Source organism: Musa acuminata, chromosome BXJ2-9 (genome assembly GCF_036884655.1).
Source record: "Musa acuminata AAA Group cultivar baxijiao chromosome BXJ2-9, Cavendish_Baxijiao_AAA, whole genome shotgun sequence".
In the NCBI taxonomy this organism is placed as follows: Eukaryota; Viridiplantae; Streptophyta; class Magnoliopsida; order Zingiberales; family Musaceae; genus Musa; species Musa acuminata.
In genome coordinates, this window is record NC_088346.1 from 31,427,121 (window position 1) to 31,450,161 (window position 23,041).

Here is a 23,041-nt window from a genome sequence, read left to right on the forward strand (position 1 = left end):
AGAGGTACTTCTCAAATATTTACAAGATACATCAATCTAGATTTGTCATTGATATTTCATTACACCCAAAAAGAACTTATACAACATCAACCTATCAAGTACAAAATATTTGCCCCAAAACCTTCTAGTCTTCCACTGCCTCAACCCAATTTACACATTTTAGTGAGCGATAAGCTATCCTGAAAAATTTATATAGCAACGGGGTGAGCATATGTCACGCCCCTTCAAATATCCATGATTTTTAAAATTTTCGTCACAGACCAATCCAGGATCCAAACTAACGTTTGAGGACACTGAAAAACATTCTATTCACATTCACATCCATAAAACCTGTGCAGTTTATAATCATATATCACATCACTCGATAATTCACATTTATGGCAACCCAAGCCAACTTGACAAACATGAACAACATTTATAAATCCACGAGCTAAATAAATTATACAATCAGAACTCCAACTATTCACCACAAGTTCATATCACCATAAATTTGACTTAACATTCTGAAATTCCAAATAAGAGAGATCTCCTAACACTTGGACACAGTATATCCATTTCGGTTTATCGACAACATTTCATTACATACAAGACATACTTATACAACAATATCGTAATAACCAACCAGACTTGCCCATTATTCTGAATAGCTATCCACTGCCTCAGCCCAAATCAAACATCTCGAAGAGTGACAAGCTGACCTGAAAAATTCATATAACAACGGAGTGAGCCAAAAACGGCTCAGCAAGTGACAAAGCATATTCAGAACAAAAGGAACGGTTTCAAACGAGTAAGGTATCATAATGCAAGGCAGAATACAAGAATTCTCAAGGATACCATCTCAATAGATACCAAATCATACGTATCATGTCATTCAAAACATATTTGATCCATAACGAATGGGGCATAGAGTAATTGGAACATATCAATGGCAGATAGGACATTTCAGAACATATCAGTTCATAGCAAATGGAGCACAGAGTAATTGGAACATATCAATGGCAGATAGGACATTTCAGAACATATCAGTTCATAGCAAATGGAGCACAGAGTAATTGGAACATATCAATGGCAGATAGGACATTTCAGAACATATCAGTTCATAGCAAATGGAGCACAGAGTAATTGGAGCATATCAATGGCATATGAAATGTTCCGGAGCATATCAACGGCATATGGAACATTTCGAAGCATATCATCAGTGAATGAAGCATTTCAGAGCATATCGAAAACAAATATCGTACAGAAGCTCAAACGTCGTCTTTGACGTTGTAAACATATCAATCTTATCCAAAGCATGTACAGAAACACATAACCAAAGCTCTGGATATCATATCAAACATACAGAAGGTGTAGTGGGATCTCAGTCAGAATGTGATTCATCCATTTCTGAATGACCACCTGACAAAAGTCTCCCACGTCTGGGAGCTCCATCCACCCACGTCTAGGTGAAGTCAAAGGGGGCCGGCAGAGCATCGCAGGCTCTAAGCAATATCCCACATAGCGGGACCCCACATAGCGGGCAAATAAGCGCATACCAGAATATCCCACATAGCGGGACCCCACATAGCGGGCAAATCAGCGCATACCCTTTACCATTTCTGGCAAAGGTCCAGACAATCCCACACACCAGAGTACAAAAGGATAGTTTCAACAATAAGTAGCATATATCGGAAGCACACGCGGAACAACAAACGTACATGTGCCTTTACGAGTCAATCCGAAGTAAGCAATAATCTTTCACAAGTATATTCAGATTTGAAGGGAATTGAAAGCAAGGGCACATATGGAATCCAAGCAATCACAAATAACTCAATTCAATAACAAGATTTGATGAATTCAATGTCCAAAGGAATGAAACTGGAATAGGCACATATCGAAAGCAAATGCGGAACAATAGGATATACATGTGCCTATATGAGTCAATACGATATAGCATAAACGTTACACAACAGTTTTCAAGAATGCAATAATTTTAAGGACAAGAGCATACAAGAATTCAAAGTAGTAATATAAAGCTCAATTGAATAAGAAGGCTAAAGGATATCAATTTCCAAAGGAATGAAACCAGAATATGAGAAATCGACCAAAGCTCGATTTCTGGCAGAATACAGAAGGCACATTGAACAAATGATTCAAACTATCAATCGTGCTCCAATTTACTCAGAAATAATCATTGGATAATACTTTCAGATAAGACAGGCTTCATATGAATTGAAATGTCCAACAGAGAGAGTTACAAATAATTTGGTAAGCAAGAGTCATAGAACAAAATCTCTGTTGGCAGAATTCATAATGTCAGATTCAACAAATAACTGGGCAGGTGTTTGAATTTCAGATCTTTCAATCCATATATCAAAGAAAGGTCTACGAGTCTAGTTTCCAATGAAATCAGTTTTGAACAAATCAGAGTTTCCACAAGGTCTTATAGGCAGTTCGGTATCAAAAGATCAGAATCTCAAAAGTTGCACAGATTCGAATCGTTACATGTAAACAGGAGATATAACAAATGCAAGGCTAGAACAATTCAAAGTTCCTCATATTCAAAGCAAATGTAGAGATAAAAATGGCAGTGAGGAAGATCAGGATACTTGCAATAGAAAGGATCGAAACAAGTGGGAAACTTGCCTTTCAAAGATTTCGATCCGAAGATCCAAAGAAGGTGCCAGCCCAAATCCTTCTACTTTTCCTCCGTGTCCTCTCTCTGTTTCATTTTGTGCTCCCGTTTTCTTCCTTTCTTCGCAACTACACCACGTGTCGAACATCGAGGCACAGTCACCTGCTCTCTCTTACTCTCATTCCTTCTTTTTCTTTCCCAAACGCAGCTGCCACAGCCGCCGCCGTTGCCGCTGCTACAATCGCAGCCCCTTACACCGCACTACCTTCCTTCCTCCCTTCTCTCACAGACATAACTGCTGCATACGCAGTCGCTGCCGCTGCGGCCGCAATCCCGTCCGCAGTCCCTTTTTTTCCCCCCTTTCCTTTCCTTTCTTTCCCGGCTGCAACTGCCGCTGTCGCAGTCGCAGCCATGGCCGCAGCCACCACAACCGCAGCCTCTTCTTCCTCTGCTACTCTATTTCCTCTCCTACTTCTCTTCCAACTGCAGCTGCCACTGCCGCAGCTGCCACCCCTTCTCCTCTTCCTCTCTTCTTCCTCTCCTTCCCTTTCTCTTCTTCTTCCTTTCCTTCTCTTCTTTCCCAGCCACAGCTGCAGCTGCCATCACCGCAGCCGCAGCCCCTTCTCCTCTTCCTCTCTTCTTCCTCTCCTTCCCTTTCTCTTCTTCTTCCTTTCCTTTTTCTCTTTCCCTGCCACAGCTGCAGCTGCCATCGCCGCAGCCGCAGCCCCTTCTCCTCTTCCTCTCTTCTTCCTCTCCTTCCCTTTCTCTCTTCTTCCTTTCCTTTTTCTCTTTCCCTGCCATAGCTGCAGCTGCCACAACCGCAGCCGCAGCTACTTCTTTCCCTTCTCCTCTTCCTCTCTTCTTCCTCTCCTTCCCTTTCTCTCTTCTTCCTTTCCTTTTTCTCTTCCTCTTTCCCTGCCATAGTTGCAGCTGCCACAACCGCAGCCGCAGCTACTTCTTTCCCTTCTCCTCTTCCTTCTCCTTCCTTTCTTCTTCTTCTCTCCCCGCTGCAACTGCTGCAGTCGCGGCCGCAGCCACGGCCGCAACCTCTCCCTCCTCCCCTGCTCATCTTCCTCTTCTTCTTCTCTTCCAGCTGCAGCTGCCATCGCCGCAGCTGCAGCCCCTTCTTCCCCGGCGTCACACACACCCTCTCCTCTGTTTCCTCTGCAGGAAACAGAGGTATCACACCTCTTTCTCTTCCTCTTCTTCTTCTTCTCCTCTTCCCCTCTTCCCTTTTCCTCCCCAAGGCCACACATCTCCTCGCTGCAGCCTTGCCGCAGCTATCTTCTTCTTCTTCTTCTTCTTCTTCTTCTTCTTCCCTTTTCATCCTCAACGCCCCACACATCCTCTCCTCTGTTTCCACCTGCGGGAAACAGAGGTGCTGCAGCCCTGGCTGCTGCAGCTGCCTCTCGCTCCTCTCCCTCTTCCCTCTCTTTTCCCTCTTCTTCTCCTCTTCCCTTTTCCTCCCCAACCCCACACACCTCCTCGCTGCAGCCTTGCCGCAGCTATCCTCTTCTCTTCTTCTTCTTCTTCTTCTTCTCTTCTCCCTCTTCTTCCTCTCTTCTTCTCCCCACGCCCCACAGCTTCTCGCTGCAGCCCTCGCTGCAGCCACCTCCTCTTCTTCTACCACTCTCCTTCTTCTCCTCCCGCCCCACCGCTCTCTCTGTTTCTGGAAGAAACAGAGTGCGTGGGAGGCGGTGGGATAATACCGAATTTTCGGTTTTCCCTTTTTTTTTTCTTTTTTTGCAACTTAGCAGTTTAGTCCTTGTAATTTCTATATTTACATATAGGTCCTCCAATTTACATATAAATCTTTATTAATAATTTTTAAAAGCGAGGGATATTACACTCTCCCCCCCTTAAAAGAAAATTTAGTCCTCTAAATTGATCATAGCTCAATCGATGAAAAGATGAGGATTATGATATCTTTATTTCCTCCTCCTACTCTTAAATAGTTTCATCAATACAATACAATTACATAATTATCCACGAGTGACCGAAATATTCTCCTCCTTGATCCTCAATAGACGGTAACCCGACCTTCAATCAATTTCTAAAAATACTTGCGTACCCTGTAATTAATCGAGCAAGTCGTTACTTCAGAAAATACTCGTTTTTGATGGTCACCTAATTCAACTGTCTATAATCATTACAAAGCCTCAATGTTCCATACATTTCTTTTAACTAACACCGGAGCACCCCATGATGAAATATTAAGCCAAATAAAATCCTCATTTAACAATCCTTGTAGTTGCTTTTCCAATTTCACTTACTCAAATGATATCTTTCTGTAGAGAGGCTTAGATATTGGGATTATCCCAAGGACCAAATCAAAAGCAAAGTCACATTTGGAGGTAATCCAAGCAAGTCATCCTGGATACATTAGGCAAGGAGATAAATCATGTCCCATACTCTCAAAGAAAAAGATCGACTGATCAAATATACAAAAAGTGATCATTTGTTATATATCAATCCATACTGGTATGATAAGAAGATGGCCAATCCATACCAAGTATAATATCATAACTCCAAATCTCTAGGAGAACTAAATCAGCAAAAGTTCAAGTTCTCCAACAAAAATCAGACAAGAGGACCAGATTCAAGTTCGTTATCAAAGAATCTCCAATGATCGTATTTACATATAGCACATAATGTAGTGGTCTAGGTTGAATACCCAAGTGATAGGCAGAATATTCCGAATCAAATCATAGATGGGACCCATGGTCAAACAAATATTTGCATTCTTTCATAAACATGCATAATACCTTTGACCACTAATTCAGAAGTTTCAGAATCATATTCAGTGATAGCATACACTCTTACATGGGCTGATGATTTAGGAGGCAGTGACTCTTTCTTCTTGTTCAAAGGGCAAACTTTTATTTTATGATCCAACTTTCTACAAGCAAAATAGACTCCAATCACCCGAAAACACAAACTTGTTTCATAATTTACTTGTAATTCACACATGATTAAGTCTTTGGTGGTGACTTTCCTTTTCAAATCCAAATGTCTTGACCCTCTTGTCATTACTTTCTGATTCATTTCCAATCATATTCTTATTGGTAAACTTGTCCTTATCATTCTTGTCACTGATCTCCAAAAATTCTTTTCATTGTTGCCAATAATAATCAGCCTCTACTTCCAATATAAGGTGGCAAAAGAAATCTTTTAATCATCAAAATAATTTTGTACATCAAATATCTTCTCTGTTTGTATCATTCATTTTTCTACCACCAATGAAATTAGGTCCACCATGCTTCCGCTACGCCACTCTGATTCAATATCCCCAATCAATCCTTTCATTCCCCTTAGTTAATCAGAAACAATGAAATAGGAGGACCAAATGTCCTCATCATCCCAGATTCCTAAAATACATCAAAGAAACTTTCCACCAATCACTATAGTTCATTAGACCTCAATATATTTTGCACGTCACCATATCAAATATTTCAGTAATCCTCAAACAATGCTCTGATACCACCTCTGTCACGCCCCTTCAAATATCCATGATTTTTAAAATTTTCGTCACAGACCAATCCAGGATCCAAACTAACGTTTGAGGACACTGAAAAACATTCTATTCATATTCACATCCATAAAACCTGTGCAGTTTATAATCATATATCACATCACTCGATAATTCACATTTATGGCAACCCAAGCCAACTTGACAAACATGAACAACATTTATAAATCCACGAGCTAAATAAATTATACAATCAGAACTCCAACTATTCACCACAAGTTTATATCACCATAAATTTGACTTAACATTCTGAAATTCCAAATAAGAGAGATCTCCTAACACTTGGACACAGTATATCCATTTCGGTTTATCGATAACATTTCATTACATACAAGACATACTTATACAACAATATCGTAATAACCAACCAGACTTGCCCATTATTCTGAATAGCTATCCACTGCCTCAGCCCAAATCAAACATCTCGAAGAGTGACAAGCTGACCTGAAAAATTCATATAACAACGGAGTGAGCCAAAAACGGCTCAGCAAGTGACAAAGCATATTCAGAACAAAAGGAACGGTTTCAAACGAGTAAGGTATCATAATGCAAGGCAGAATACAAGAATTCTCAAGGATACCATCTCAATAGATACCAAATCATACGTATCATGTCATTCAAAACATATTTGATCCATAACGAATGGGGCATAGAGTAATTGGAACATATCAATGGCAGATAGGACATTTCAGAACATATCAGTTCATAGCAAATGGAGCACAGAGTAATTGGAACATATCAATGGCAGATAGGACATTTCAGAACATATCAGTTCATAGCAAATGGAGCACAGAGTAATTGGAACATATCAATGGCAGATAGGACATTTCAGAACATATCAGTTCATAGCAAATGGAGCACAGAGTAATTGGAGCATATCAATGGCATATGAAATGTTCCGGAGCATATCAACGGCATATGGAACATTTCGAAGCATATCATCAGTGAATGAAGCATTTCAGAGCATATCGAAAACAAATATCGTACAGAAGCTCAAACGTCGTCTTTGACGTTGTAAACATATCAATCTTATCCAAAGCATGTACAGAAACACATAACCAAAGCTCTGGATATCATATCAAACATACAGAAGGTGTAGTGGGATCTCAGTCAGAATGTGATTCATCCATTTCTGAATGACCACCTGACAAAAGTCTCCCACGTCTGGGAGCTCCATCCACCCACGTCTAGGTGAAGTCAAAGGGGGCCGGCAGAGCATCGCAGGCTCTAAGCAATATCCCACATAGCGGGACCCCACATAGCGGGCAAATAAGCGCATACCAGAATATCCCACATAGCGGGACCCCACAGCGGGCAAATCAGCGCATACCCTTTACCATTTCTGGCAAAGGTCCAGACAATCCCACACACCAGAGTACAAAAGGATAGTTTCAACAATAAGTAGCATATATCGGAAGCACACGCGGAACAACAAACGTACATGTGCCTTTACGAGTCAATCCGAAGTAAGCAATAATCTTTCACAAGTATATTCAGATTTGAAGGGAATTGAAAGCAAGGGCACATATGGAATCCAAGCAATCACAAATAACTCAATTCAATAACAAGATTTGATGAATTCAATGTCCAAAGGAATGAAACTGGAATAGGCACATATCGAAAGCAAATGCGGAACAATAGGATATACATGTGCCTATATGAGTCAATACGATATAGCATAAACGTTACACAACAGTTTTCAAGAATGCAATAATTTTAAGGACAAGAGCATACAAGAATTCAAAGTAGTAATATAAAGCTCAATTGAATAAGAAGGCTAAAGGATATCAATTTCCAAAGGAATGAAACCAGAATATGAGAAATCGACCAAAGCTCGATTTCTGGCAGAATACAGAAGGCACATTGAACAAATGATTCAAACTATCAATCGTGCTCCAATTTACTCAGAAATAATCATTGGATAATACTTTCAGATAAGACAGGCTTCATATGAATTGAAATGTCCAACAGAGAGAGTTACAAATAATTTGGTAAGCAAGAGTCATAGAACAAAATCTCTGTTGGCAGAATTCATAATGTCAGATTCAACAGATAACTGGGCAGGTGTTTGAATTTCAGATCTTTCAATCCATATATCAAAGAAAGGTCTACGAGTCTAGTTTCCAATGAAATCAGTTTTGAACAAATCAGAGTTTCCACAAGGTCTTATAGGCAGTTCGGTATCAAAAGATCAGAATCTCAAAAGTTGCACAGATTCGAATCGTTACATGTAAACAGGAGATATAACAAATGCAAGGCTAGAACAATTCAAAGTTCCTCATATTCAAAGCAAATGTAGAGATAAAAATGGCAGTGAGGAAGATCAGGATACTTGCAATAGAAAGGATCGAAACAAGTGGGAAACTTGCCTTTCAAAGATTTCGATCCGAAGATCCAAAGAAGGTGCCAGCCCAAATCCTTCTACTTTTCCTCCGTGTCCTCTCTCTGTTTCATTTTGTGCTCCCGTTTTCTTCCTTTCTTCGCAACTACACCACGTGTCGAACATCGAGGCACAGTCACCTGCTCTCTCTTACTCTCATTCCTTCTTTTTCTTTCCCAAACGCAGCTGCCACAGCCGCCGCCGTTGCCGCTGCTACAATCGCAGCCCCTTACACCGCACTACCTTCCTTCCTCCCTTCTCTCACAGACATAACTGCTGCATACGCAGTCGCTGCCGCTGCGGCCGCAATCCCGTCCGCAGTCCCTTTTTTTCCCCCCTTTCCTTTCCTTTCTTTCCCGGCTGCAACTGCCGCTGTCGCAGTCGCAGCCATGGCCGCAGCCACCACAACCGCAGCCTCTTCTTCCTCTGCTACTCTATTTCCTCTCCTACTTCTCTTCCAACTGCAGCTGCCACTGCCGCAGCTGCCACCCCTTCTCCTCTTCCTCTCTTCTTCCTCTCCTTCCCTTTCTCTTCTTCTTCCTTTCCTTCTCTTCTTTCCCAGCCACAGCTGCAGCTGCCATCACCGCAGCCGCAGCCCCTTCTCCTCTTCCTCTCTTCTTCCTCTCCTTCCCTTTCTCTTCTTCTTCCTTTCCTTTTTCTCTTTCCCTGCCACAGCTGCAGCTGCCATCGCCGCAGCCGCAGCCCCTTCTCCTCTTCCTCTCTTCTTCCTCTCCTTCCCTTTCTCTCTTCTTCCTTTCCTTTTTCTCTTTCCCTGCCATAGCTGCAGCTGCCACAACCGCAGCCGCAGCTACTTCTTTCCCTTCTCCTCTTCCTCTCTTCTTCCTCTCCTTCCCTTTCTCTCTTCTTCCTTTCCTTTTTCTCTTCCTCTTTCCCTGCCATAGCTGCAGCTGCCACAACCGCAGCCGCAGCTACTTCTTTCCCTTCTCCTCTTCCTTCTCCTTCCTTTCTTCTTCTTCTCTCCCCGCTGCAACTGCTGCAGTCGCGGCCGCAGCCACGGCCGCAACCTCTCCCTCCTCCCCTGCTCATCTTCCTCTTCTTCTTCTCTTCCAGCTGCAGCTGCCATCGCCGCAGCTGCAGCCCCTTCTTCCCCGGCGTCACACACACCCTCTCCTCTGTTTCCTCTGCAGGAAACAGAGGTATCACACCTCTTTCTCTTCCTCTTCTTCTTCTTCTCCTCTTCCCCTCTTCCCTTTTCCTCCCCAAGGCCACACATCTCCTCGCTGCAGCCTTGCCGCAGCTATCTTCTTCTTCTTCTTCTTCTTCTTCTTCTTCTTCTTCTTCTTCTTCTTCCCTTTTCATCCTCAACGCCCCACACATCCTCTCCTCTGTTTCCACCTGCGGGAAACAGAGGTGCTGCAGCCCTGGCTGCTGCAGCTGCCTCTCGCTCCTCTCCCTCTTCCCTCTCTTTTCCCTCTTCTTCTCCTCTTCCCTTTTCCTCCCCAACCCCACACACCTCCTCGCTGCAGCCTTGCCGCAGCTATCCTCTTCTCTTCTTCTTCTTCTTCTTCTTCTCTTCTCCCTCTTCTTCCTCTCTTCTTCTCCCCACGCCCCACAGCTTCTCGCTGCAGCCCTCGCTGCAGCCACCTCCTCTTCTTCTACCACTCTCCTTCTTCTCCTCCCGCCCCACCGCTCTCTCTGTTTCTGGAAGAAACAGAGTGCGTGGGAGGCGGTGGGATAATACCGAATTTTCGGTTTTCCCTTTTTTTTTTCTTTTTTTGCAACTTAGCAGTTTAGTCCTTGTAATTTCTATATTTACATATAGGTCCTCCAATTTACATATAAATCTTTATTAATAATTTTTAAAAGCGAGGGATATTACAGCATATAAAGCTCAGCAAATGACTAACATATCCATAGCAAAGAGGACAGTTTTCAAACAAATGAGGTATCAAAATACAAAGCAGAGATACAAGATGAAATAGTAGTATGTTTTGTTTGAATGCAGAATTACAATATCATATCGTTCGAAGCACGTTTTATTCATATAATCGAGGAAAGGTAATTGGAGCATATCATTGGCACAAGGAGCATATCGATGACATATGGTAATTTCAAGGCATAACAAAGACGTAAGGAGCATTTTGGATATCGTGAATGCAGAATTACGATGTCATTTAGTTCAAAGCACGTTTTGTTTATACAATCGAGGAAAGATAACTGGAGCATATCATTGGCATAAGGAGCATACGATGACATATGGTAGCTTTCAAGGTATAACAAAGTCTTATAACATTTCGGAAATATATCAAAGAACAAAACATGAATAGAAGCTCAAATGTCACATAACGATACATTTATTTCATTCTTATCCAAAGCATGCATAGAAACATAGCCAAAGCTTTGGATATCATATCAAACACATAGAAGGTGAAGTGGGATCATAACATAATATGGTCCATCCATTTCTGAATGACCAACAAACATAAGTCTCCCACGTCTGGGAGCTCCATCCACCCACGTCTGAGTGAAGTCATAGGGGGCCGGCAAAGCATCGCGGGCTCTAAGCATAACTCCCTTTACCATTTTTGGCAAAGGTTCACATTTATCCCACAAACACCGGAGTACAAGGGGACAGTATGAATACTGAAATTAGCATATATTGGAAGCACATGCGGAACAATGAACTATACATATGTCTTTCGAGTCAATACGATACAAACATAATCTTTCACAATGTATTCAGATTTGAAAGGAAACAAAAGTAAGAGCATACAAGGATTCCAAGAAACCATATATAGCTCAATTGAAACAAGAAAGTTAGATAAGTTCAATGTCTAAAGAAATGAAACTGAAAGAGGCACATATCGAAAGCAAATGCGGAACAATGGGATGCATGTTCCGAATCATTACGATGCAAACATAATCTTTATATGATAGCTGCAGATGTACAAATAAATAAAGGACAAAAGTTTACAGGAATTTAAGGTAATAATGTAAAGCTTAAATGAAGAGTTTTTTTTTTTTTCCAAAATCGATTTCCAAAGAGAAGAAACAAGGAAAGCCGAAATCGATCAAAGCTCGATTCTGGCGGAATTTTATAGGAACATTGTATGAACTATTTGCATAACCAATTATGCTCCAATTTATACAAAATAGGTGTCATTAGAAAGCTTTGTCAATCTAGTTTTAGGAAAATCAAGTTTAACAAGAATTGGAATTTACTACAGGGAGTTACAGATAATTTTGTAGCATAAGGTCTGAAAATATTAGCTCTGTTTTACTGAATCCATAGGGTCGATGAAAGCAGATGTTTCAGTTAGCATTTGTACTCCAAAAATTTCAAATCAGGTATATACAGAAAGCATTTTGAGTCTAGCTTCGAATAAATCATACTTTGTATGAATCTGAGTTCATAGCAGAATGTTATAAGTAGTTAAGCAACAAGAGGTCAGAAATTTCGATCGCTGTTTTACAGAATTTGTAGGGTTAATTTAAATAGAAGTCTTAGTAGGCATTTAAACTCCAAATCGTTCGATCTTAGTATCAAAATAAAGGTTTTTTTCTCTACTTTCAAATGGAACAGGTTTTGTCTAAATCAGAGTTTATTACAAAATGTTATGACCGAAATATTGCATAGAGGTCAGATTACCGAAAAATTACATATTCATAGCTTTATATCAAAACGAAAGGAGGTCTGGTTCTCAGTTGAAATCTTTCAAATTTTGCAGAATAAAAATGGAAACAGAGATTAAGGTGCTCTTCTTCTTCTTCTTCTTCTTCTTCTTCTTCCCTTCTCTTCTCAAACTCATGTTGGCTGCAACTCTTCAGGTTTGTTTTCTTTAACCTTTAATCTAATTATTTTAGTTTTGGCTAATGAAAAAGTTGCAAGGTGTCATGCATGCATGAAAGGGGATAGGTGTCATCTTTAGAGCAAAGATAAGTGGCACCAACCTTATGTTAGTTATGACACATGTCCACTATATTTTTTTTTCTTTTTCTTTTTTTTAAACTTAAATCTGAATCTTTCATAAATTATATCAAACTTCTAATATTTACTCTTAAGTCCCTAGACATAAACTTTTAATATAATATCATTTAATATAAAATAATTATTAAATAATCCTTATTTTTACAAACATACCTTTTACTATATTTTCAAAAATGGGGGATGTTACACTCTCCCTCCGTAAAAAAAAAATTTAGTCCGCTAAATTTATCATACCTCATTCGACGAAAAGATGAGGATAAGCTTTCATCATTTCTTCCTCAAGCTCCCAAGTTGTTTCCTCTCCAGAATGATATCTCCAGATTACTTTAACTATAGGGATAACCCGATTCCTCAAGATCTTTTCTTTTTTATCAACAATCTGAGTGGGTTCTTCCACATAAGATAAGTTTTTAGCAATCTCCATCGGCTCATACTTAATGATATGAGAGGGATCAGGTATATACTTTCTGATCATTGAAACATGAAATATATCATGGATATGGCACAATGATGGTGGCAAGGCAATCCTGTAAGCGACAGAACCAACCCTCTCAAGAATCTCAAAAGGTCCAATAAATCTTGGGCTTAAGTTCCCTTTCTTCCCAAATCTTACAATGCCTTTAGAAGGGGAGACCATCAGGAATACAAAATCCCCGATTTGAACTCAATATTTCATCTTCTGTATAATATCAAAACTCCAAATATCTAGGAGAACTAAATCAGTAAGAAGTTCGTGTTCTCCAATAGAAATCAAACAAGATGACCCGATCGAGTTTGTTATCAAACAACCACTAATAGTCGTATTTACATATAGCATATAATCCAATGGTTTAGGTTGAATGCCCATGTGATAAGCAAAATATTACGAATCAAATCATAAATGAGACACATGGTCAAACAAATATTTGCATTCTTTCAGAAACATGAATAGTACCTTCAATCACTAATTCATAAGCTTTAGAATCATATTCCGTGATAACATACACTCTGACATGGGCTGATGTTTTATGCAGCAGCGATTCTTTCTTCTTGTCCAAAGGGCAGTCTTTCATTTTATGATCCAAATTTTCATAAGCAAAATAGGCTCCAGTCACCTACAAATATAAACTTATTTCATAATTTAACTTGCATCATACACAGGATTGAATCTTTTGTGGTAACTTCTCTTTTCAAATTGATGATGTCTTGACCCTCTTATTATCACATTAAGATTCATTTCTAATCTTTTTTTTTTTTTGGTAAACTTGTCCTTTCTATTGCTGTCCTTGATCTCTAGAAATTCTTTTGATCATTAGAATAATTTCGTGCATCAAATATCTTCTCCAATCACATCATCTATTTTTCTGCTACCAATGTATTAGGTTCACCACGCTTCTACTGTGCTACTCTGATTTAATATCCTCGATCAACCCTTTTATCGTACTTCATTAATCAAAAGCAGATGAAGTAGGAGGACTAAACGTCCTCGTCATCCTAGATTCCAAAAATGCATCAAAGAAAATTTTCACCAATCACTATAGTTCACTAAACATCAATATATTTTGCACGTCAATATATCAAATATTTTAGTGATCCTCAAACCATGCTCTGATACCACTCTGTCACGCCCCCCCCGAATTTAATTCTCATTTAGGAGGTGAGAACCTAATTCAAGATTGATAATATTATGATTCAACAAACAATCCAGGATCCAATCACACATTTGAGGTCACTAAGAAAAATATTCAAGTCATTCATCTCTACGATCCATAATTCACATAACCTGTGCAGTTTATAATCATACATCATGTCACTAGAAGATTCTTAAAATCCAAAAGCAATTTAATTAAACCATAACTATATCATAAATCCATAAGCGTGGCAATTAATGCAATCGCAAAACCAACATGTACTACATGTTTATATCAGTACACAGTTTAGATCTAACATTTCCAAAATCCTGACACAAGAGGTACTTCTCAAATATTTACAAGATACATCAATCTAGATTTGTCATTGATATTTCATTACACCCAAAAAGAACTTATACAACATCAACTTATCAAGTACAAAATATTTGCCCTAAAATCTTCTAGTCTTCCACTGCCTCAACCCAATTTACACATTTTAGTGAGCGATAAGCTATCCTGAAAAATTTATATAGCAACGGGGTGAGCATATAAAGCTCAGCAAATGACTAGCATATCCATAGCAAAGAGGACAGTTTTCAAACAAATGAGGTATCAAAATACAAAGCAGAGATACAAGATGAAATAGTAGCATGTTTTGTTTGAATGCAGAATTACAATATCATATCGTTCGAAGCACGTTTTATTCATATAATCGAGGAAAGGTAATTGGAGCATATCATTGGCATAAGGAGCATATCGATAACATATGGTAATTTCAAGGCATAACAAAGACGTAAGGAGCATTTTGGATATCATGAATGCAGAATTACAATGTCATTTCGTTCAAAGCACGTTTTGTTTATACAATCGAGGAAAGATAACTGGAGCATATCATTGGCATAAGGAGCATACGATGACATATGGTAGCTTTCAAGGTATAACAAAGTCTTATAACATTTCGGAAATATATCAAAGAACAAAACATGAATAGAAGCTCAAATGTCACATAACGATACATTCATTTCATTCTTATCCAAAGCATGCATAGAAACATAGCCAAAGCTTTGGATATCATATCAAACACATAGAAGGTGAAGTGGGATCATAACATAATATGGTCCATCCATTTCTGAATGACCAACAAACATAAGTCTCCCACGTTTGGGAGCTCCATCCACCCACGTCTGAGTGAAGTTAGGGGGCCGGCAGAGCATCGCGGGCTCTAAGCATAACTCCCTTTACCATTTCTAGCAAAGGTTCACATTTATCCCACAAACACCGGAGTACAAAGGGACAGTATGAATACTGAAATTAGCATATATTGGAAGCACATGCGGAACAATGAACTGTACATATGCCTTTCGAGTCAATACGATACAAACATAATCTTTCACAATGTATTCAGATTTGAAAGGAAACAAAAGCAAAAGCATACAAGGATTCCAAGAAACCATATATAGCTCAATTGAAATAAGAAAGTTAGATAAGTTCAATGTCTAAAGAAATGAAACTGGAAGAGGCACGTATCGAAAGCAAATGCGGAACAATGGGATGCATGTGTCGAATCATTACGATGCAAACATGATCTTTAGATGATAGCTACCGATGTACAAATAAATAATGGACAAAAGTATACAGGAATTTAAGGTAATAATGTAAAGCTTAAATGAAGTAAGAGTTTTTTTTTTTTCCAAAGAGAAGAAACAAGGAAAGCCGAAATCGACCAAAGCTCGATTCTGGCGGAATTTGATAGGAACATTGTATGAAAGCTTTGTCATTAGAAAGCTTTGTCAATCTAGTTTTAGGAAAATCAAGTTTAACAAGAATTGGAATTTACGACAGGGAGTTACAGATAATTTTGTAGCGTAACGTCTGAAAATATTAGCTATGTTTTACTGAATCCATAGGGTCGATGAAAGCAGATGTTTCAGTTAGCAATTGTACTCCAAAAATTTCAAATCAGGTATATACAGAAAGCATTTTGAGTCTAGCTTCGAATAAATCATACTTTGTATGAATCTGAGTTCACAGCAGAAAGTTATAAGTAGTTAAGCAACAAGAGATCAGAAATTTCGGTCCCTGTTTTACAGAATCTGTATGGTTAATTTAAACAGAAGTCTTAGTAGGCATTTAAACTCCAAATCGTTCGATCTTAGTATCAAAATAAAGGTTTTTTTGTCTACTTTCAAATGGAACAGGTTGTCTAAATCAGAGTTTATTACAAAATGTTATGACCGAAACATTGCATAGAGGTCAGATTACCGAAAAATTACAGATTCATAGCTTTATATCAAAACGAAAGGAGGTCTGGTTCTCAGTTGAAATCTTTCAAATTTTACAGAATAAAAATGGAAACAGAGATTAAGGTTACTGTGGGATGGGGTTAGAACACTTGCCTTAAAATTATTTGAATCCCAAAGGTGAGAAAATTGGTGAAAAACCTCAAGCTCTTCTTCTTCTTCTTCTTCTTCTTCTTCTTCTTCTTCTTCTTCTTCTTCTTCTTCTTCCCTTCTCTTCTCAAACTCACGTTGGCTGCAACTCTTCAGGTTTGTTTTCTTTAACCTTTCATCTAATTATTTGGGTTTTAGCTAATGCAAAAGTTGCAAGGTGTCATGCATGCATGAAAGGGGCTAGGTGTCATCTTTAGAGCAAAGATAAGTGGCACCAACCTTATGTTAGTTAGTGACACATGTCCACTATTTTTTTTTTTCTTTTTCTTTTTTTTAAACTTAAATCTGAATCTTTCATAAATTATATCAAACTTCTAATATTTACTCTTAGGTCGCTAGCCATAAACCTTTAATATAATATCATTTAATATAAAATAATTATTAAATAATCCTTATTTTTACAAACATACCTTTTACTACATTTTCAAAAATGGGGGATGTTACAGATGGCGGAGGCGAATATCAAGCCCTCGCATCCTGTCTCTCTGCTTGTGGTATACAACACCTCAAGTCACCCCCACATACTCCCCAATTGGTTGGCTCTACCGAACGCAAACATCGGCATATCGTTGAAACTGGTCTCTCCCTTCTACATCAAGCATCCATGCCACCACCTTTTTGGTCAGTAGCTTTTCAAACTGTAGTTTATCTCATTAACCGTATGCTCATTCCAGTCTTACAATACCATTCACCATTTGAAAAATTATTCCACAAGCTTCCAAACCTTCATAAACTCAAAGTTTTTGGCTGTTTATGTTATCCATGGCTCCGTCCCTATGCGTGACATAAGCTAACACCACGATCTAAGACTTGCACTTTTATAGGCTACTCTCTTGAACATAATGCTTTTCGATGCTATGAACCCCAAACTAAAAAAGTTTTATATCACGTCATGTTATTTTTGAGGAGTCTGTCTTTCCTTTTCAAAATAATCCTACCATGCAAGCTACTCCGATAAACATGCATCACCGGAATATCCCTCCGATCTCATCACACGAACCTCCAATGACACCATCCAGTCCTTACCCTCAAGATCTGCATACTACTATTACTCCAGTTCAACAACTTCTCACTCCCTCTATTTCTCCACTCCTTTCCTCACAAGTTTCCCCTATTAATGAAGAAATACCCTCGGCAACATTGCCACTGGCTTTACCTTCTCCTAGACCTAGTGACATTGTCGTGTCGACGGTTGGCCCGGTCCATGATAGTGACTCGCCCTCGGCTATACCACCAACACAATCTACCACTTCTATCCCCCCTAGACATCCAATGACAACACGCTCCAAAAGTGGTATTGTCAAACCACATCAAGTCCTTGACTTACATGCTATAACAAGTTCCTCCACTGAGGCCAGTGAACCCACTACAATCACTCAAACTCAAAAATCTTCTCACTAGCGTAAAGTCATGTGTGACGAAAATGATGCTCTCCTCCATAACTCTACATGGACCTTAGTACCCTTTAATCACACACAAAATATCATCGGGTGTAAATGGGTCTTTCGAATTAAGCGGAACCCAGACAGATCCGTTGCCAGATATAAAGCACGTCTAGTCGCCAAAAGGTTTCATCAACGACCTGGTGTCGACTTCACAGAGACATTTAGTCTCGTTGTTAAACCTACAACAATCCGTCTTATCCTGAGTTTGGTCATCTCAAAGGGTTGGCACATATGACAATTGGATGTTAACAATGCCTTTTTACAGGGGACACTTACTGAAGATGTCTTTATGCAGCAACCTCCTGGTTTCGTTCATCCTCAATATCCGAGGCATGTCTTCAAACTTCAGAAAGTTATTTATGGACTTCGTCAAGCTCTAAGGGCTTGGTATAACGAGCTTGGCTCATTTTTTACCTCAATTGGCTTCATCAATTCCAAGTCTGATACCTCGTTATTCATTTGTCAGCACAATGGAAGCATAATATATCTTTTAGTATATGTTGATGATATTATTGTCACAGAAAATGATCCTTTAAAGACTCAGGCATTTCTAAAGCACTTGGCCAATCGATTCTCCCTCAAAGATCTAGGAACTTTAAGTTACTTTTTGGGAGTGCAAGCAACATTTACACATTCAGGTCTCTTCCTATCACAAAGAAAGTATATTCAAGATTTATTATCAAAGACAAACATGCAGGATGCGAAAGAGGTTACAACTCCACTCTCTACCGGTGAATCACTTAAATTATGTGATGGAAGTCCTGCTACAGATTCGACTCAATATCGACAAGTCCTTGGCTCCTTACAGTACTTGGCTCTCACCCGTCCAGATATTTCATTTGCCATCAATAAATTATCGCAATTCATGCATCGACCATCTACTACGCATTGGTCTGCGGTCAAACGAATTTTGCGGTATCTTAAAGGGACTCTTAATCATGGCATTTTTCTTCGCAAAAATACTTCACTCCATCTCCATGTCTTTGCTGATGCTGATTGGGCAGGGAACTTTGATAATAGAACATCTACGTTAGGATACATTGTCTTCCTTGGAGCTACTCCAATCAGTTGGAGTTCTAAAAAACAAAATACGGTTACACGATCTACAACTGAAGTTGAATATCATGCCATCGCCACCGTCGCTGCTGAACTCAATTGGGTCACAAATCTGCTTAAGGAACTCAACGTCAACTCTACAGTTATTCCTACAATATATTGTGATAATATTGGAGCTACCTACTTATGTGCTAATCCAGTGTTTCATTCCCACATGAAACACATAGCCATTGACTTCCACTTCATGCGAGATCAAGTTGTCAGACATCAACTCCATGTTTCTCACGTACATACAGCTGATCAACTAGCAGACTCACTCACAAAGCCTCTCGCCCGTAAACTTTTTTCATCTCATCGGTCCAAGATCGGCATCCTTGATGGAAGCTTAATCTTGCGGGGGCATGATAAGCAGATAAGATTTCCTCAAGGCAGTTGAGGAAATCTCTAAGCAGTTGAGAAAAATCCTCCATACTGAATGTGTATAACCTCCCTGCTGAGTGTGTATAAATAGCTATCAAGAGCTCACTATCAAAACGAACAAGACAATTACATCTTATATATTTCATAGTTTCTTCTACAATTTTATATATTTCATAGTTTCTTCTACAATTTCTATCTTTCTATATTCTTCGTTTAATTTTTATCACAGTGCAATGTTAGAAGAACTATAGTGATAGGCTTTACAGCCGGGACTTTCACTTGTGAATGACATTTGTGTTTCTGTCTATAATCTGTTGAAGAAATTGTGTATATGGAACAAGTCACACCTAAAATAATAGTTCTCACATAAACGGATATGGAGCAAGGCTTTTTTTGCATACTTGATGTTTTCTTTCATTTTGTGTGATAGATATTGCATAGAGCATTTCCCCTTGCAAGTAAGCTGATATTTATTATTATAGAATGCACCCTACATAGGCTTTTTGGAAATACATTCTAGCTGAATCTCCATGTCACAAGAGAGTAATAAATTGGTCTTGATATAGTTTCTGCAAATCTTATTTCTTCATATATTGTTCTGATATAATGAGCTAATGTTTTTCTTTAGTCTTCTTTTCTATTAATGATTGACTTCCTATGGTATTTGGGTGAACAATAGTAAAGAATTTAGTTGCTTCCTAATCATAACTATGTTTAATGATAATCCAACTTTAGGTTTTGTATGTTTGCTTTTGTTTGAACTATGTTGAATCATTTTAGGTCTAGTTATTTGTGGGCTATATGGATTTCTCCATGTAATTTAATTCTTTGTAATTCTATTGTCTGACACAGACTTACAACTCAAAATTTGAATATATTGTCTTTCATTGCGATGACAAGTCATTACAAATTGATTAGAGCACTATATATTTGGAGGAACTTTTGAGAGTGCTACAGTCAAGGAAGAAACAATTTCACTAGAAAATGAAGTATATAGGGATTCATAAATGTTAAATATATGACACTTGGGTAAACTAGATAAAAGAAACAAAATAGAAGGAAACAATAGAATCATGCCTGGGGTATTTGTGACATAAGTTGGGTTTTCCTATCTGATTATAAGTAAAGGTGGAACTAGTATCCATAAATATGTTAAGATATTTTGGACATGTTTTAAGGTAACTTAGTTCACCAAGAGAGGTGAATAAAATTATGTTAATGATTACAGGAGAGAGAGAGAGAGAGAGAGAGAGAGAGAGAGGAACAACTTAGAAGACCCTATTAAATTAATAAAAAAGGATTTAATTGTCCGTGACTAGTGATGCTGTCATTGGCCAATAAAGGATCCATGTGACCAAATATGAAAATTGGGAATCGGGAACTGGGAACTTTGAAGAGAATACAATAATATAAATGACTATTCTTCGCTAAGCAGTGGTCCGTGGACTATCAGCACGTAAATAGAATCATGATTTTTTGCTAAATATAACAATGTATTAAATGATATTTAGTTTTAGGTAGATTCCTGATTGATTTGATGGTTGTGATTAAGTTCTAGTAGGATCTATTTTAAATAATATACCCATGTTATTGTTGTTTATGACATGATAAGGGAGGGTTAACTTATATACTTCCGTAGATATTGTATTGCAGATGAAAGTTTACCGGAAACTGTCAAGTTCCTAAATCTAGCTGATGCCACTAAGAGCTGCTTCAAGCTAAGTTTTGCTTCTCATTGTTGAAATGCCTCTTATCTTTATTAATTTTTTGCATATTGATCATATACTTAGTCCACCATTATATCTATTTTTTATTCATCATTTTTCCATGTGTATATTTTATACGTTTTTCTGAATGAGCTGGCTACATAAGTTTCTAATATCTAAAAGTTTGCATTTTATCACCAAGTAATTTGTTTATTATGTTGCTTATATATTTCTTCATGAGTTGTATGTGTTGATGGAAAGAAAGGAACTAATTGATTAATTTGTTCAAGTTTTTGAAAAAGTAACCATGACATTCCATCATTCTTTTCATTCTTTTGTTTTTTGGTTGGTTCACATAGTTGTGAGCAAGGTTTACGATTTTGAATTGTATAGTAGCGGGCGGTCCGCTCGATATAGCGGCCTGGCTAGGGCGAGGCTGAGGGAGAAGTATCGAAGAAGGAAGAAGAAGGAGAGGGCATTCAAAGAATAGGGAGAATTGACAGAATCTCGACGCGAACTTGTTTCCATGCCCTTTCTCGATCCTGATCCGGTGCCGCCCTCCCTTGACAATCTCGATCCAGGAGACAAGGAGAGTTGTAAAGAGGAGGGTCCGAAGGCGCGGGAATCAAGGGAGGCGGCAGCTAGAGCAGCAGAAGAAGCGGGCTCCTTCATCGCCTTGTCTACTACTCTATGGCCTTCTTCGTTGAAGGCCGGAGACGTTTGCGGCCTTCGATGTCTTCGCCGCCTTCTTCGTCGAATGTCGTAGATGAGGCGATGAGAAGAAGAGGAGGAGGCGGTCATTTTCATAGATCAACAAAACTTTGCATCTAATCAACCATGTTTATACTGCATATGTACACAGACCTAGCATCTAATGATTAGCCCCTATAAGTGACACCATTATGAAAAAGGATGGTTGAGCAGCCTGTCTAATGGTCCACATTTTATGTTGGACACAAATTGTTCAAAACAACTACGAATAGCTCAGAAACACTAAATGTGCAACCATATCTAGGTCGCCGCACTATGATATTAGTAAACATATAACATGACCATGAATGAAAGATTAATATATATAATCCACATAGCCAATCAAAACCTAGGAAAAGATGTAAATGAATTATTGATGTAGCAATAAAACGAGCAAGAAGAATACTTTTATAGTTGTTGTACTCCTTCACTTTGAGTTGAACCTCTTTCCTCGTCGCGTGTACATTCACAGCGCCAAGAAACATCTTCAGAAACCTACCTATTACAGTAATCATACCAAGTCATACACGCACACGCATGACCTCATTGAGACAATAAAAGAAAAAAGATAAAACCAAAATTAGAACCAGCTAGGGCAAAGATCTAGAACAGTACCCTGAGCCTTGCTAGGAAGAAGGGACGCCGCATCATCATCATTCAGGGCATACCTTCTTGCCCTGTTCAATTCTTCCTCTACCTGTGTTATAAACAAACCAAATTGCTCGTGAAACATTTACCGTGCACATATTCCAGAAGCACTAAGAAGGAATTCCGATCACCTTCGTAACTACCATTGCATCGACGGCGGAGTTCTTGAGGGAAGTTTCGACGGAGTATCTTAGCTTGCGTGCGGTGGCGGAGGGATTACTCGTCGGCGGAGGACCTGGAGATGAAGGTGGCAGCGGCGTCGTGTAGCTCGCGGGCCCGGTCAGCCAGCCGCGCAGCCTCGTCGGCAAGTCCCTCGCCGCCGTTGGCGCCCGCGGCGTTGTCCTTCGCTCACAGAGAGAGCGGCGGGAAGGGGAACAACATAGAGAAAACGAGCGCCGATTTGTGGATGACAATATAAGAGATTAAAAAAACAAATGAAAATATTCGTGCCTTTGTTTTGGTGATGAGACTATAAGAGGGATTA

The 23,041-nt window shown here is 39.1% G+C and overlaps 1 long non-coding RNA gene across 2 annotated transcripts; it reads right to left on the bottom strand.

Annotated features, from left to right (window-relative positions):
- Nucleotides 1-395: 395 nt before the first annotated feature.
- On the bottom strand, nt 396-23,041 carry LOC135623347 (uncharacterized). 2 transcript variants are annotated; one of them, XR_010491349.1, is made up of 4 exons: nt 22,689-23,034; nt 22,525-22,606; nt 22,316-22,408; nt 396-6,587 (listed from the first exon to the last, which is right to left on the bottom strand). It is a non-coding gene; the product is annotated as an uncharacterized LOC135623347 (long non-coding RNA). The 2 variants fall into 2 exon arrangements; XR_010491350.1 differs by lacking the exon at nt 396-6,587 and adding an exon at nt 14,337-14,598 and having other exon boundaries at nt 22,689-23,041.